The sequence below is a fragment of the Marmota flaviventris genome, chromosome X (genome assembly GCF_047511675.1).
Source record: "Marmota flaviventris isolate mMarFla1 chromosome X, mMarFla1.hap1, whole genome shotgun sequence".
Taxonomy (NCBI): Eukaryota; Metazoa; Chordata; class Mammalia; order Rodentia; family Sciuridae; genus Marmota; species Marmota flaviventris.
This window is the reverse complement of record NC_092518.1, coordinates 111,947,845-111,964,823: the sequence shown is the minus strand read 5'-3', so window position 1 is coordinate 111,964,823 and position 16,979 is coordinate 111,947,845.

Sequence of the window (16,979 nt, the reverse complement as noted above, 5' to 3'; positions counted from 1 at the left end):
ACAATGATATAATTTGGCCAATATCCCAGTACTCCCCCCTTCTCCCCTCCTCCCACCCCCCTTGTCTTCTTCCTTTACCTACTTGATGTGTTACAAACGTTTATACACCACAAGCATTTTTATCCTTTTTAACTTTGTCTGTTTTTAATTTTAGAGACTTAATTTTTTATGTAGTCCCAAATCTATCAAGATAAAGAACTCAAAAACTTTACACCAAAAATTGCCCCAATTAATAAATGGGCAAATGAATTAAACAGGCACTTCTCAAAAGAAGATATACAAATGGCTGACAAATACATGAAAAAAATGTTCAATATCCTTAGCATTTAGGGAAATGCAAATCAAAACTACATTGAGATTTCATCTCACACCAGTCAGAATGGCAGTCATAAAGAATACAAATAACAATAAATGTTGGAGGGAATGTGGAGAAAAAGGAACGTTTTTTGCACTCTGGTGGGACTGTAAATTAGTATAACCACTATGGAAATCAGTATAGAGGTTTCTCAAAAGACTAGTCATGGAACTGCTATATGACCCAGCTATACCACTCCTCACTATTTATTCTGAAGAATTAGTCTTACTACAGTGATACATGCATACCCATGTTTATAGCAGCACAATTTGCAATAATCAAACTATGGAATCAGCTTTAGGTATTCATTATGGATAAATGTATAAAAATGTGATATATATACACAATGGAGTCAAATTCAGTCATAAAGAAAAATGAATTTATGTAATTTGCAGGGAAATAGATAGAACTTGAGACCATTATGTTAAGTGAAATAAGCCAAACTCAGAAGGTTATGGTTCATATATTTTCTCTCATATGTGGAAGCTAGAAAGGAAAAAAAGAAAAAAGTTGTGGCAGGGAATATCAAATAATAACAACATATTGCCAGGGGGCAAATTTGTGACATATGCAGTCAAGGGGAGAAATAAAGAATGTCCACGTGCAAAAAGAAAAAAAAGGTAGAAAGGAGATCAACAGAATGGAGGAAAGGGACCATGGGGGAGGAAGGAGGGAAGAGAAAGAGGAAATACAGGGGAATGATATTGCCCAAAATATATTCTTATATTGTGTGCGTATGAAGAGCTATCAACAAATTCCACCATTATATACCACTTATAGTGTTATACACCAATAAAAATGTGGGGAAAAAAAGAAGTAAGAAATCAAATAAAGAAAACATCTCTGTTATGATTGGAATTGAGATTGCTTTAGATGTTTAGATGGGTCTGGAGAAAATGTCTACCTTTATAAAACTGATATTTTGTTTTATTTTTTAAAATCCTGGAACATACTAGTTCTTTTCACTGATTCAGGTATTTTATGTCTTTCTGCGAAGTTTTGCATACTTTTCTGCACCCTCTGTGGTCTGGTGTTACCCTAGCTACTCTACTAAAGGTGCTCTTGCTAACATCACCAATGACATTTGTGGTACTCTCTCATTGGTGTGTGTGGTGGGTCTGTGTCCACTCCTCTTGAAACTAGGCAGGGTTTTTGTAACTGTTTTGATAAATAGCAGATATTTAAAGTGATTTTCCACTTATTTAGGTCTTACTTAACTTCTATAAACAATGTTTATAGTTTTCAGTATATAAGCCTTCCCCTGCCTTAATTAAATTTATTGGTAGATACTTTATCATTTTACATGCTATTTTAAGTAGAATTATTTCTTAATTTCTTTTTGGATTGCTCATTGCTTGTGCATAGAAACACGTCTAAATTGGTTTGGGTTGCTATAACAAATTACCAAAAACAGAGTGACTTAAAAAACAAATTTTATTTCTCACATTTCTGGAGGCTGGGAAGTCCATGATCCAGGTGTGAAAAGATTCAGTGTTTGGTGAGGAGGGTACTCCTTCCTGGTTTATAGATGAAAGTCTTTTTCTGATGTCCTGACATGGAGGGGGACATGGTGTGTGAGAGAGAGCTTGAACTCATGTCTCTTCTTAAAAGGGTACTAATTTCATTATAAGGGCTCCACTCTTATGACCTTATCTAACCCTAATTACCTCCCAGAGGTTCATCTCCAAATACCATCACACAGGAGATTAGAGTTTCAACATATAAATTTTTAGGGACACAATATTCAATCCATAGCACATGTGATCCTTAGTCCAGAAACCTTAAGCTGCCATGGAAATGCACCAAGTACCCTGAGACTTCCAGGCTCTGAGGAAGCTTAAAATAGCCCCTGAGATACCCCGAGATATCTCAGGCTTGGAGATATCTTGAAACTATGGGAAGACAGATAGAAATGCAGATCCAGCATCCAGCTACTTTGGCCACCTCCCCCAGTCATGTTCCTGCTCGAAGTACTTTCTGAGTGAAACCATATAAGAGACTCTGAGCCAGAGAGCTCAGTTTCCCCAATTCCCAATCCATATAAACCATGAGAGGTAATAAGATAATACAATATTTTTTGTTATTTAAATCATTAAATTCTCCTTACACAGAAATAAATAACCAGAATAATTTTCTAATTACAAATTCTAAGGATCATTTTAATGATATTGACTTCTCTGTGGTAGTTAACCTAGTAGAACTATTTATTCCCTTCTTTAAACTCTCCCCTTTTTTGACTTCCTTCATGATTGTTCTTATATCCGTGGCTGCTTCTTCTTAGTCCTTTTTCTATACGCCCTTTATTCTATGTTCCCCTTAAATGTTCACATTCCTGACTCAGCCCCTTTTTGATAAATTACACTCTCCCTGGAAAATCTCACCTATCTCTAAGTTGACATCTATGAGGTGATTCATGAAACCAACTGCCTACTGATAATTTCTACCTGCATGTCACTCAGCATGTCCAAAATAGATCTCTTCCTTCCCCCCACACTCCAACATGTCCCTATCCACCCAGTTGCTCAAGTCAGTCTTGAGGGCAATTTCAGATCCCTCTTTCTTCCCTGCCTTCACATTCAGTCACCATGTCTTGTCAAACTTACCTCCTAAATACATCTAAAGATCATCACTTCAGCTTTTTGTCCTGGACTATGGCCACAGACACCGTATTTGCTTCTACTCTTTCCCTCCAATGTATACTCCACACCATTATCAATGGTTAAAAATATAGGCATTGGTGTTAGATGATAGATAGATCTGTTTGTCCCAGCTCTGCCCTTCACTGGCTCTCTGAACTTGGGCATGGCATTTCCCTTGCTGAGTGTCAGTTTCTTCATCTGTGAAATGGTGATAATAATTTACCTATTTGCAAAGTTCGTGCCAGGAATCAGATAATGCACTTGCAGCATTTAGCACAATGCCAGACACCAGTAAACATTTAATAAACAATTGTGGAATGTTTAAAAGAGGACTTGGATGAAAAGCTCATGGACCATACCACATATAGCCTGGCTGGGCCAGGAATGATTAGGAAAGGTTACATTCAAGAAGACTAGGGGAGAGCATGGATATTAAAGACAACATATAGGATGTATTACTGAGATCAGAGTAGCAACTAGGGCCTGGAAAAACTGATAGATAGGTAGTTGGAAGTTAAGGTTACTGGGCCCAACTGGAGCCAGCACATCTGGAGCCAGACAGCAGAGGGCAGCAGAGGTTGCTATGATTATAGTTCTCTGGGTGGAAGTGGGGAGTGGGGAAGAGAAACGCAAAGGAAGAACTTGGGGGTCATAATTGCAAGTAGAGGGTTGGCTAGGAGAGCTGTCCAGAGGATAGTAGTACTTTCAGGTTCACTGTCCATTACAGCCTGGGATGATGATGATTTAGGAAGTAGGGTGTCTTGGGAGTGAGGGAGGGGGCTAGAGTTTAGAGGTGGAAGCTAAGTGGGTCGGCTAGTTTGTGAAGCACACTAAGGAAAATGCATCTATCCTGGTTGTGTGTCTATTAGTGCTTTCTTTCTTTTATAGGAATCTCAATGGTATTTCTAAGGACAGAGTTATCAACTGGGGACCCCGAACGGTAGACATGCTTTTATTTGTGGTAGCTTCTAAGTTTATAATACAGGTAGGGACCACATCCCAAGGTGTGGTCTAAAAAGGCCTCAGAATCACGAGGAAACCAAGGCCCAGAGAGGGGAAGTAGCTTGCCTGAGGTCATATAGTTAGGATTAAGAGTGAAAGTTAACACATACTGAGAACTTACAAGTGTTGCTGAACACATTCTTTGCATTACTCCAGTTAATCCTTAAAATAAATTCCTGAGCTTAGTGAGACTGTCTCAAAAAAAAAAAAAAAAATGGATGTAGCTCAGTGGTAGAGTGCCCCTGGGCTCAATCCCTAGTACCATACACACAAAAAATTCAGATGTTATATTTTATAAATGAGGACACTGAAGCTCAGAAAGGCTAAATTATTTGCCCAAGGCCACACAGTGAGTGTTGTTTCCAGGATGTAAACCCCAGGTAGCCTGAGCATGGGGCCTGAGCTCTTAACCACATTTTATTCTTTGCCTAGGTCAAGGGTTAGAATTCTGTACTCCCAAATCCAGGCTTTTAACATTACTCTATATTGGAGTGGAATCCAATTTTAGTAAATCAAATCTTAGTCTCAAATTAAGTGTAATAGAAAGGCAGTTTGCTACTTTAAGTGGCTCTTCAGTTAATCCTTTTGTGAGATAAATACTACCATTTTTCTTCTCCTTCCATCTTCAGTTTATCTGCTTTGGATGTTCCTAAATTGTGTGAACTGTTCAGGGGATATATGGTTGGTATGCTTCCTACAGAGAATTACCACTGGTACATGTTTTTCTTTAGGTGGCTTCCTTACCATCCAGCTCTGGCACTCCCTGGGACTGCCTTCCTACACTAGATTGTCAGTATAGGTCTAGGGACAGAGAAAGTCAGTTATAGTGACAAGATTCTTTTAGACAATACTCTATTTTGCTTTCTGTGTAATATTGCTTTTTGATAAGCAACCATTCTTATTTTTATTCAGTATCTGTCTACATGGAGGCCTTCATTCATTCATTTGTGAAACTCTTGTTGAGTGCCAAACATTATGCTAGTTCCTAGGGGAGTGTGCAATTATGAATCAGGTATGCATGGTCTCTGCCCTTGTGAGGTTTCACATCTGGAAGGAAAGCATGATGAATTATTCCCCATCATTTGCCTCTGACTGGAATTGAGAGTTAGCCATCTTATTCATACCCATCACCTTAACTTGAGCTCTTGCCATTCATCTCTTCCTTGGGTCACTGCAGCTGGTCTGACAGGCTCTGCTTCCTCTTCCCAACCCCCACCCCAGCCTGCACAGAGCAGACAGCAACAGACAGACCCCACCTTTGAAAACATCCCTTCTGACATGTCACATCCTTCCCCTGCTTAACCTGCTCAAAATCCTTCAGTAACTCCCCATTTCCTGTCAAATGGAGTCCAAATTCCTTCACCATCTGGCCAGATTCAAGCAAATCTGTGAGCTGATCCTGCCCTCTCCTCCCCTCTCTACACCTATTTCCTACCTGTCACTGTGCTCCATCCAGTAGAAGAGGTCTACATACTGTCCGCATACAATGATGGTGCATTCCTTACCTTAGTTCTGCTTCAAACTCGACCTGGCCTTCGGAAGCTCCAACTATAGTACCACCTGCTGTAGGACTGCTCCCTCCTCTGCTCTCCCTTCTCTGTGATCCTGGGCTCAAGGCCTGGCTGGTCTGAGAATCAATAAGATGCTCTCATGGGCAAATGCTTTGCATTTTATAACAGGAGGCTGTCTTCATATCTGCTCTATGGTTTACAGATATCATCTCATTGAATCCTCATAACACTCTATGAAATAGATCATATGTACTAGGCCCATCATTCAGATGAGGAAACAGGCTCAGAGAAGTGAGGTGTCTGGCCCTAGCTCACACTCATAGAGAGGCCCATCTGGGGAGCCTGTGCTCTCTCAGGAGGTAGTTCATTAGACTGATGATTTGAACCCCAGCTCTGCCTCTTTTTATCAACCTGTAGTGTCACTCTAGATGGCCTTTAAGTTATTTTTAAAATAAGAAATGTATTTTTTGTTGTTGTTTTAAAGTCTTTTGTACTTGATTTTAAAAAATATTCTATTGATGTTTTCCTGGTCCTAATTCTGTTTCTATTTTGTCATTGTTTTGTGGTTGTAAACTACCTCAGAGTCTTTGGGAAACAAGGAAAGGGTAATGAAGCATATGCAAATAAAACATGCTCCTCTTGTTTCCAATCACAGTGCCCAGGAGAGAAGAGGACACCAGTGCTGGACAAGCATAGTCAACCCTATGCTCTTGTGAGGCCTTGAAGAAAAAGCAATACAAATCAGAATCCAAAGGTCAGTTCCTTTTGTGAAATAAAATGGCACAGAGTCTGTGCCAGGTCCTCTATCCATTATGCCAAACTGTGGCATGGACTTGATTTCCTTCCATGGCTTTATTTTTATTTATCAGGGGCTATCAGGTGGTAAGGATGATTCATGCTTTACTTACTCTTCTTGTTTATTTCCTTTCCTCGACCTTCAGATATTTTCCTCTTAATGTTTGTTCCGGGTTTTGACAAAGCACTGAGGTACTTGACTTGCACTGGTAGCTTTTTTTCCTAATGTCTTCTTAGGGAAAAAAATGAAAGGAAGTGACAGTATTCCCAAACCATCTTTTATTTCATCAGTGGATGGATTGCACCTGCTACTCTTAAGGTCACTCTCTAATTGTTTCCTTTTACAGTAAAACCTCATTAGAAGACAATCCATGAGTACCAAATGTGGATGATTTGGGTTCTACCACAACTCAGTTTGCTCACTATTAGCAAATAAATGGATTGGATAAATGGAGTGTGAGTATTGGGATTCCAAGCTTCAAGGCAACAAACTTTATCATTCCTTGGGCAGGGTCATTTGCATACCAATGATTGATGCTGCAGATTCTTTCCATTTCATTAAGACAAGTCTCCTAAGACCTTGATTAGGCTACCATTTGTTAGCCTACTTGGAATCACTGTGAATTATTCAAAGCAATAAAGCTTCATTTCTTTATAAGTAACCTATAATACAGATGGTTCACTAATTTGAAAGGCTACCTCCAATTAGTTTGAGTAAGTGAGGTTAGACTGCATTCAATAGCAATTTATTGATTTCTTTCATCAGACAAATCACTCTCCCTAGGCAAGAATTCTTCTTAATAGCCTCTGTACTTCAGGCAGGCTGGAACAGTGGGCTCTCCTTTGCAACAAAGATATGGGGTCCACTCACCTGGCTTTGAATTGGAACCTTAGTCATAGGGATTCCTTTGTACTGATGCTCATGGTTTTGTCCTTTGTGGCTAAAAAACATGAGCTGAAGTTTAAGGTCAATATATGGCTGGGATGGAGGAGTGGTTGTGTGTGGTGATGGTCAAGTTGCTGTCTAGGTTTGAATTTCCTCATTCTGCAATTATATACTCAGCCTTTGAGTGAGATGAAGGGCAGCTAGGTACCGGGTTCATTCTATGAATAGGGCTCAGGAACATTCTAGGCTAGAGGTAGAATTGGTCAGTTAACAGCACTAGAGACTGTGGATGAAGAAGTAAGCAAAAGGGGTCTTCCTTTCTAATCCTGACTGCATGCTTATAGGTAGTCCTATATTCTACCATACTGAGCTTAAGACACAAGACCTCAGTGGAAACTAGAAGAAACTGGTATTATAGGACAAAGACAATTAGGAAGATGAGGGAAAATACATGTATATTTCTTGCCCAGTATGTCAGCCTTTTTTATATAGAAGGCAAGAGGAAGCTGGTGCAAGGGCACACACCTGTAATCCTAGCTACTCAGGAGACTGGGGCAGGAGGATTACAAGTTTCAGACCAGCCTTAGCAGTTTAGTGAGACTCTGTCTCAAAATAAAATAAAAAGGGCTGGGGATGTAATTCAGTAGTGGAGTATCTACTTAGCATGCACAAGATCCTGGGTTCCATTCCCAGTACTGGGGGAAAAATACAGCAAGAGGGAGAGGCTCATTCGCACAGCCACTAGTGTAGCAAGGAATTATCAATATAAATATTTGAAATGAATGCCTTTCTTTGCTGTGAATTTCTCAGGGATCCTGGCTATGGAATGTTCTTGGGATGTATTTCAGGCAAGCCGTCTATTTTCTGCTTCTACTAAGGGTGGAGAAGAAAAGAGATGGGCTGGGCCACCTTGGGCATGCTTGAATTATGAAATGACAATAGAATTCCTGCTTCAAATGCTAGGGAAATGGGTTTCTCTGATCTCCTGGGAGGAATTGTAATTACCAAGTTTTGAAAAGCCTAGGGAATGTGTAACTGAGGGCTGCTTTTCATTTGGGACAGGAAGAGACAGACACGGAGGGTGAGACTGATAAGTGAAAGGGCGTGAAGCACCATTTCCCCCTGCAGGATGCTGGAGCTGGTCTGTAGAAGATGCAGCAAGAGGTGGTGGTGGTGATGGGGGAATCCATCCTACCTGACCTAAATGCTCACAACTATGTTATGTGAGCTCATTATCTATCATCTTCACTGTACAACTCAGGAAACCAAGTAACAGAAAGATGCAGAGGTTGCATGGCTGGTGAGTTGTTGATCTGTCATTTGAACTCCAGAGCCTCTGTGAGTTATGGTTATTGAGAAGATCAAATCCATCTGGAACAGCAGACAGATAAGGAGAAGAGGGAGGTAGAGGGTGTTATGGTACCATGACACACCTCAAGTACCCTGAGGTGGCCTCAAAGCCAAGAAGTAGCCCAGTGTAATAGTTAAGAGTGCACACTGGGAATCCAACCATAAACCAATGGTCTAAGCCATCAGCAGTCTGTGTTCAAATCCCAGATCTTCCACTTGCTGGCCATGTGACTTTGGGCAAGTTACTTGGTGTCTCCATGCTTCAGCTTCTTCATTTGTCCAAGGAGATATAGGGATATTAATAGCACCTACTTCACAGGGGTACTGTGAAGATTGGATGAATTGATACAGGAAAGTGCTTTGCCCATGCCTGACATGCAGTGAGGACTCCTTAGCTACCTAACACTTAGCACAGCAATGAAATACACAAGCATTGGGTCTGTGGTTGGCTGGGAGCTCTGTGAGCCTCAGTTCCTTCCTACAACCTACTTTAGGGTCAATGTGAGACCCAAGTAAAGCAATGTATGAAGAGAAGAGCACTCAATGAGTACTAGATTCCCAGCAGCTGTTTTGCATTATTACATCAGCCTGAGGATGACTAACCCAAGGAGAGCGTCCATATTCTCCTGTTGGCCTAGGATCTGTGAGTTCAAACATTTCATCAAATGAATTTGTGGCAAAGGATGGAGAAAACCTGTTGCTCTGTAAGGAATTCTGCTTTAAATCTAATGACCTTCCATCTTACTGATAGACTGTGAAAAGGGGAAGGGCTATGGCCTCAGAAGCTACTGGGCTCAGATCTAGAGCTTCAGTCTCAGTCTTGCAAGGTGTAGGTAGAGCCAATGGTAAGAACTGATCCTCCAGAGCCAGATCTTTCTGGGTTCAAATCTCAGCTCTATCACATATTGTATGATCTTAGGCAAGTCACTTTACCTTTCTGCCTCAGGTTCTCCTCCTGGAAAATGGGGAGAATATTTGTACCTTCGTCATGGAGCTGTTATAGGGATTAACTACAGAGACATATGTAGAGAACTAAGAGCAGTGCCTGGCATGTAGTCTGATATTTGTTGATTTCTTTCTGGAGAAACTAGGGAAATGAGTGAGAAATGAAGGAAGGCTGTGGCTAGCAATCCTCTCCACCCTCTCCCCTTCCTCACCCGCTGGAAGATGCTCCTGTTCAAATGGGAAATTGAAGCCAAAATAGCACAATAAAGGAAAGGAAGCGCTCCGGGAGCAGATGGGCTCCCACTTGCAGTCCTGAGGAATGTGCTGACTCTTCAGGAACAGGACTTTGGCAGTCACTTAACACAATCACGAAGCCAAGGGAAATGATCAAGTCTGTCACCAGGGTCAGTGCCAATTTGTTTAAGAAAGTGGTGAGGCTGAAAAGGAGTATGTGGGGAATGAGGGGCCCTGAACATTCCTGGAGCCAGTTTGCAAAATCTCCTGGGCAGCAATCCCAGGTGAACGTGCTGGAGACCTACCCTCTCCACATGCCCTTCCAGAGTTCCAAAGTAAGCAGCCTTAACCTCCATGGGGGGGCTGGTAGTTCACATGGGCTTGGTCAATTTGAGGCTCATATGCTTCCTTTATTCTATTCCATGAACTTGTATTGAGTGCCCATTCTGTGCCAGGCACTGGGCCAGGTCCCAAAGGGGATTCTGGGAAGGATGATACAGGTAAGGTTCTTGTCCTGGAAGATCTCATAGAGGAATGAGGCTTACTGCCTACACATGGGAAAAACATCTGAGAAACACTGAGGGGTCAGGGACGAACAGTTACCCGCTTCCAAGGGAGTTTATCTGGAAAAAAAGAGAATGTCTGGAAAGGATAATGCTTAACATTAGCGGGGGTGTTATTTCCTGGGGGGTGTAGGGGGGGCATGGCAGACTGTAAACTCATTATAGGAAAGACTTCTGCCTCTGTCAATTCCTTGACCAGTAGCTTTACACGTAAAGAGACTTATAGGCAAGACATTTAGAATTAGATCCTGCCAGATTTGATTGCATGCCTACTATGTGCCATACACAATGCCAGATACTCGCCCATGCTTTAATATCTTAGAAAATCTAGCTGAGGTGGATTTCATCTAAATGATGATGTTAGGCATGAATATAGAAAGGCCTATGGTTATAATATAACTCAGTGGTTCTCAAAATGGGGCCTCTGGACCAGCATTATCAGTTTCACCTTGGAATGTGTTAGAAATGGAAATTATCAGTCCCATCCCATAGACACTGAATCAGAAACATAAGGGTTGTGTCCAACCATCTGTTTTAATAGCACACCAGGTGATATTGATGTATGTGCAAATTTGAAGCACCACTTTTCTAACCTAGTGATCTTTAGAAGAGGCTCTGGGGTGCCATGGAGGCTCTGGGGGAGAGCAGCTTTGTTTTCATCTGCCTTAGATGTTGAGCTGCCACTTCACATTTTGTTTTAAAAAACAATAAAAAATGTTTGAAAACCATGACTCTAGTCTAACCAACCACCTTCTCTACTCTTCTCACTGTGCCTCATCATCTGTACACATGGGGAATACCAAGGCCCTGAGAGGGAAGTCTCTGGGATGAAGGGATGGGTCAATCACCCAGGCCTCCTTATGTCTAGCCCAGTGCTTTGAGGCATTTCATGAGAGAGGAAACAGGAAGCAAACCTGTGAACTATCCTCAAAGATCCTGGGCCTGTCTGCTTCTGTTTCTTGTCATGGCCGGAAAGGCCAGAGTCTTCTCATGTTCTCGGAGGAAGCCCTTCCGCTTCCTCTTTCCTTCTGTATCCCAGGGCTTGTAGCCCCAAGCCAACACCCAACCAGCCACTCTACCCCGCAGCCCTCATCTCAAGGTGGAACCTCAGGGAGTATCTATCTGAACTTCCAGCCTCTCTCTCCATTCCTCAGTCAGAGTTCTCAGGCCTATCTGATGTCTGAGATTTTGTTCACACCAATCCAAGCAATGCTCTGTTATTATCCTTACACTATGATCTACAGTCAGTGAAATCCTCTACTGATGGGTCACTGCATCTTGTAACATGTCTCTCCATCCCCAGCCTTTAACACTACTGGACTTATTGCCCAGCTGCAGTCAAGGCTCAAAGACCTAGCTGGAAGGGCTTTACCACTGCTGCCTATGCCCTTTCAGATGTCAGGCATCACCTCTGACTGCAGACTTGAGCCTCTGCCAATCTCTGATGGCTATCTTCACCAGGGCAAGAACACTTACTCCAGCCATGTCTATGGTGAGGGGAGAATACAGTGACTCCTCTAGGTGCCAACTAAGGACACCACTAAGGCTGGGCAGGAGCCTACGTGAACACAGTCAAGGCTACTGCATTGTGGTGTGTGAGTCAGCTGCTTGGCTCTTCCCTTCTGTGTGTGTGTGTGTGTGTGTGTGTGTGAGAGAGAGAGAGAGAGAGAGAGAGATGGGGGAAGTAGATTCTGGAGGAATAAGAGACTAAAAAGAGATTGGAAACATGACCACTAAAAGACTAACTTTTGCAGGCCATGTCAGCTCATCCCCCAATCTCCCTATCAAAAGAGCATTTGAAACCTAGCCTGGCCCAAACTTGTCCCACCTCTTAGCCTCTGTGGACAGGCTTATAGCAGGAATTTCACAGTTGATGTGAAGCTGGCAGTGTGGAAGAGATAGCAAAAGGGCTCAGGAATCAGATGGATGCACATTCAGATGTAAACAAAGGGCTTACTGTATTCTCAGCTCTAAAAAGGAGATGGTATTATTAGGTTGAGCCACATGAAAATGCTATTTTGTAGATCAAAAAATTGAATACTGCTGGTTTCATACAATTCCACCCAATAGTATTTTCCTCTCAGGGTCACTGTGCAGATCAAGTGAATTAATACATAAAAATGTTTATACCAGCTACTGACATACAGTAAGTGCCCAATAAAGAATAGTGATGACAGCCAGACATGGTGGTACATGCCTATAATTGCAATGGCTTGGGAGGCTGAGGCAGGAGGATCATAGCCAGCTCATAGCCAGCCTCAGAAATTTAGCAAGACCCTAAGCAACTCAGTGAGACCATGTCTCTAAATAAAATATTTTAAAAAGGGTCAGTGATGTGGCTCAGTGGTTTAGTGCCTCTGGGTTAAATCCCTGGTACCAAAAAAAAAAAAAAAAAGTGATCATCATGGTGATAACAATGGGTATACAACACCTAATACTGGCCACAGAATAAGCCCTGACTCAGGCCATCTCACAAATCCAAGTTCTGAATACAATGAAATACACATTTAACAATCTGTGGTGTTAAAATGAACCCCTGATCAATACTCCTCCTCTTGGGGCTATTCTACTCTTAAGATTTTTTTTTTTTTTTTTTTTTTTTTTTTGCTTGTGTGTGCTTATCAGTCACTCTTTGGGTTGAAACCATTCTACAGTGAAGGCTCCCATGATTATCTCAATAGATGCAGAAAAAGCATGTGACAAAATACAGCATCCATTCATGTTCAAAACACTAGAAAAACGGGGGATAGTAGGAACATAACTCAACATTGTAAAAGCTATCTATGCTAAGCCCCAAGCCAACATCATTCTAAATGGAGAAAAACCAAAAGCATTCCCTCTAAAAACTGGAACAAGACAAGGATGCCCACTTTCACTACTTCTATTCAACATAGTCCTTGAAACTCTAACCAAAGAAATTAGGCAAAAGAATGAAATAAAAGGGATACAAATAGGAAAAGAAGAACTCAAATTATCTCTGATGATGGTATGATCCAATATTTTTAAGGCCCAAAAGACTCCACCAGAAAACTTCTAGAATTTATAAATGAATTCAGCAAAGTAGAAGAATACAAAATTAACACCCATAAATCAATTGTGTTTCTATATACCAATAATGAACCAGCTGAAAGAGAAATTAAGAAAACTATCCCATTCATAATAGCCTCAAAAAATGCTTGGGAATCAATCTAAAAAAAGAGGTGAAGGACCTCTACAATGAAAATTACAGAACACTGAAGAAAGAAATTAAGAAAGACCTTAGAAGATGGCAAGATCTCCTATGCTCTTGGATAGGCAGAATTAATATTGTCAAAATGGCACAGAGACAAACCCACATAAATATAGTTATGTCACACTAGACAAAGGTACCATAAACATACATTGGAGGAAAAATAGCCTTGTCAATAAATGGTGCTGGAAAACTGGAAATCCATATGTAGCAGAATGAAATTGAACCCCTATCTCTCGCCCTGCACAAAACTCAAAGTGGATCAAAGACTTAGGAATTAGACCAGAAACCCTGCACCTTCTAGAAAAAAATGTAGGCCTAACACTGCAACATATCAGCTCAGGAACTAACTTCCTTAACAAGACTCCTAAAGCGCAAAAATCAATAAATGAAGAATCAATAAATGGGACAACATCAAATGAAGAAACTTCTTCACAGCAAAGGAAACAATTAAGAACCTGAAGAGAAATCCTACAGAATGGGAGAAAGTCTTTGCTATCTGCACCTCAGATAGAGCATTAATCTCCAGGACATACACAGAACTGAAAAAACCTAACACCAAACAAACAAACAACACACACACACACACACACACACACACACACACACACACACAGCCTAATCAATAAATGGGCCAAGGAACTGAACAGATATTTCTCAGAAGAAGACATATGATCAATCAACAAATATATGAAAAAATATTCAATTAGAGAAATGCAAATCAAAACTACTCTAAGTGGGGATAGGAAGGGCGGCAGAATAGAGTAGACATTATGATTGATGTATGTATATAGGTGACTCTATGACCAGTGTGATTCTGCAATCTGTACAATTAGAAAAATGAGAAATTATAACCCAATGATAAAATGTATGAATTGCCCAGATCATTGTAATATCATGTGTAGATAATTAAAAAAAAAAAACTACTCTAAGATTTCATCTCACTCCAGTCAGAATGGCAATTATCAAAAATACTAGAATAATTATAATATTATTATAATTATACAAGAATATTAGTAACAATAAATGTTGGTGAAGGTGTGGGGGAAAAGGTATACTCATACATTCTTGGTGGGAATACAAATTGGTGCAAGCACTCTGGAAAGCAGTATGAAGATTCCTCAAAAAACTAGGAATGGAACCAACATTTGACCCAGTTATGCCACTGCTCAGTATATATCCAAATGATTTAAAATTAGCCTATACAGTTACACAGTCACATCAATATTTATAGCAGATGAATGGATAAAAAGAATGTGGTATTTATACACAATGGAGTATTACTCATCCACAAAGAAGAATGACTATGTTATTTTCCAGTAAATGGATGGATCTGGAGTCTATCATGCTAAGTGAAATAAGCCAGTCCCCAAAAGTCAAAGGTCAAATGTTTTCACTGATCTGTGAAAGTTAACCCACAATAAGGATGGAGGAGAGGGGCAGAATAGAAACTCAGTTGATTAGACAATGGGAAATGGAGGGAAGGAGGAGGGACAGGAAAAAGAAAGACAGTGAACTGAATCTGAAATAATTTTTCTATTACATATATGAATACACCATAGTGAATCCCACCATTGTGTACATTCACAAGAACAGGGTCCCAATTAGAATAAGATATATCCCATGCTTATATAAGTATATCAAAATTAGTTCTACTGTATGTATAACTAAAAAGAAACAGTAAAAAAATCTTAGGCCAGGTGCAACACCACTCTGTAAATGTAATTGGGTAAAATGGGCATAGTAATAATATCTATAGCATAAAACTATTTGTTAATTGAAACTTGTAAAAGATAAAACAAATAAAAATAAAAATTCTCCAAGGGAGAATAGTTTTCATTGATTAATTGATTGATTGATTGATTCATTCATTCATTCATTTATTCATGTTCAGGCACTAGGCTAGGTGATGGGTTGCTCTTAGCCTAGAATGGGTCCCACCTAGACAGAGCATCCAGTCGATGATTCTCCCCTTTGAGGCACTCTTTTAGTTTTATATCCCCACCCCATGCTTGGGACCTACCAGATGTCCTAAGGAACTCCTGGATTCTCACTTACGAAATCATCTATGTGGCTTGTGATTGGGATTCAGTTTCAGGAGGTCAGCATGGCTAGTTCATTGCTCCACTAGTCAGAGCAATATTTCTTTGACAGCAATGCATGCAGTTGGGCCACCAGAATGGTATTAATAAACTGGTTTTGGATGATTCAGATAGTGTGCATACTCAGGCTATACAAAATATATTTTCCAGGGCTCTCAGCACCCTAGGACTGGCCTGTGTGTATGACCACTACTGTGATCAAGATTTACACCATTTTCATCATGGAAAAAAGTTTTCTGGAAGCCAGGTGTGGTGGCACACACCTGTAATTCCAGTGACTCTGGAGGCTTAGGCAATAGGATCACAAATTCAAGGCCAGCCTCAGGAAATAAGGTGCTAAGCAGCTTAATGAGACCCTGTCTCAAAAAAATAATAATAAAATAAAAAGGGCTGGAGATGTGGCTCAGTGGTTAAGCACCCCTGGTTCAATCCTTGGTATCAAAAAAAATTTTTTTCCTTGAAGAACTTTGCAATTGATCTCATTTCCACTGCCAGCTTTCACTACCATCATCTTGCTTTCTGTCATTATAGGTTAGTTTTACCTGTTCTAGAATTTCAAGTAAATGAAACCACATAGTATCTAATCTTTATATATGCCTTCTTTCCACTAGCATAATACTTTTGAGATTCTCCACATTGTCGCATGTGTCAGTAGTTTGTTTTTATTGCTAAATATCCATTGCATATATACCATTGTATATGCTGTATATCAATACAAATTATAGTATATATTGATAAGGCAACTATGAACATTCTTGCATAGCTCTTGTTGTGAGCATTTGTTTTCATCTTTCTGGGATAATTATCTAGGAGAGGAGTTACTGGGCCAAAGCATTGGTTTATACTTAATTTTATGAGAAATTTAACAAATTGATCTCTACAAGGGTTACACCATTTTATACTTCAACCATTGTTTATATCCACTGGGTATTGTTATCTTTCAGCCATTCTAGTGGGTATGTCCTAGTATCTCATGATGGTTTTAATTTGGACTGCACTGATGACTAATGATTTTAAGAATTTTTTCATGTGTTGTTTGTATGTCTTCCTTTATGAAGTGTCAGTTCAAATGTTTTGTGCATTCAGGGGTATAATTTACAGACAATAAAATGCACTCACTGTAAGTATATAATTCAAAGAAGTTTGACCAATGAATGCAACCATGTAAACAGTACTCACTGCAAGTTTATCAATGTTATTGATGTTTTCATAGCGCCAGCTTTTGGTTTCATTGATTTTTTTCTCTATTTGTTTGCTAGTTCATTGATTTCTGCTCTTACCTTTATTATTTCCTCTCTTCCATTTGCTTCAGGCTTAATTTGCTCTTCTTTTTCTAGCTTCTTAAATTTGAAGCTAAAGCCATTGATC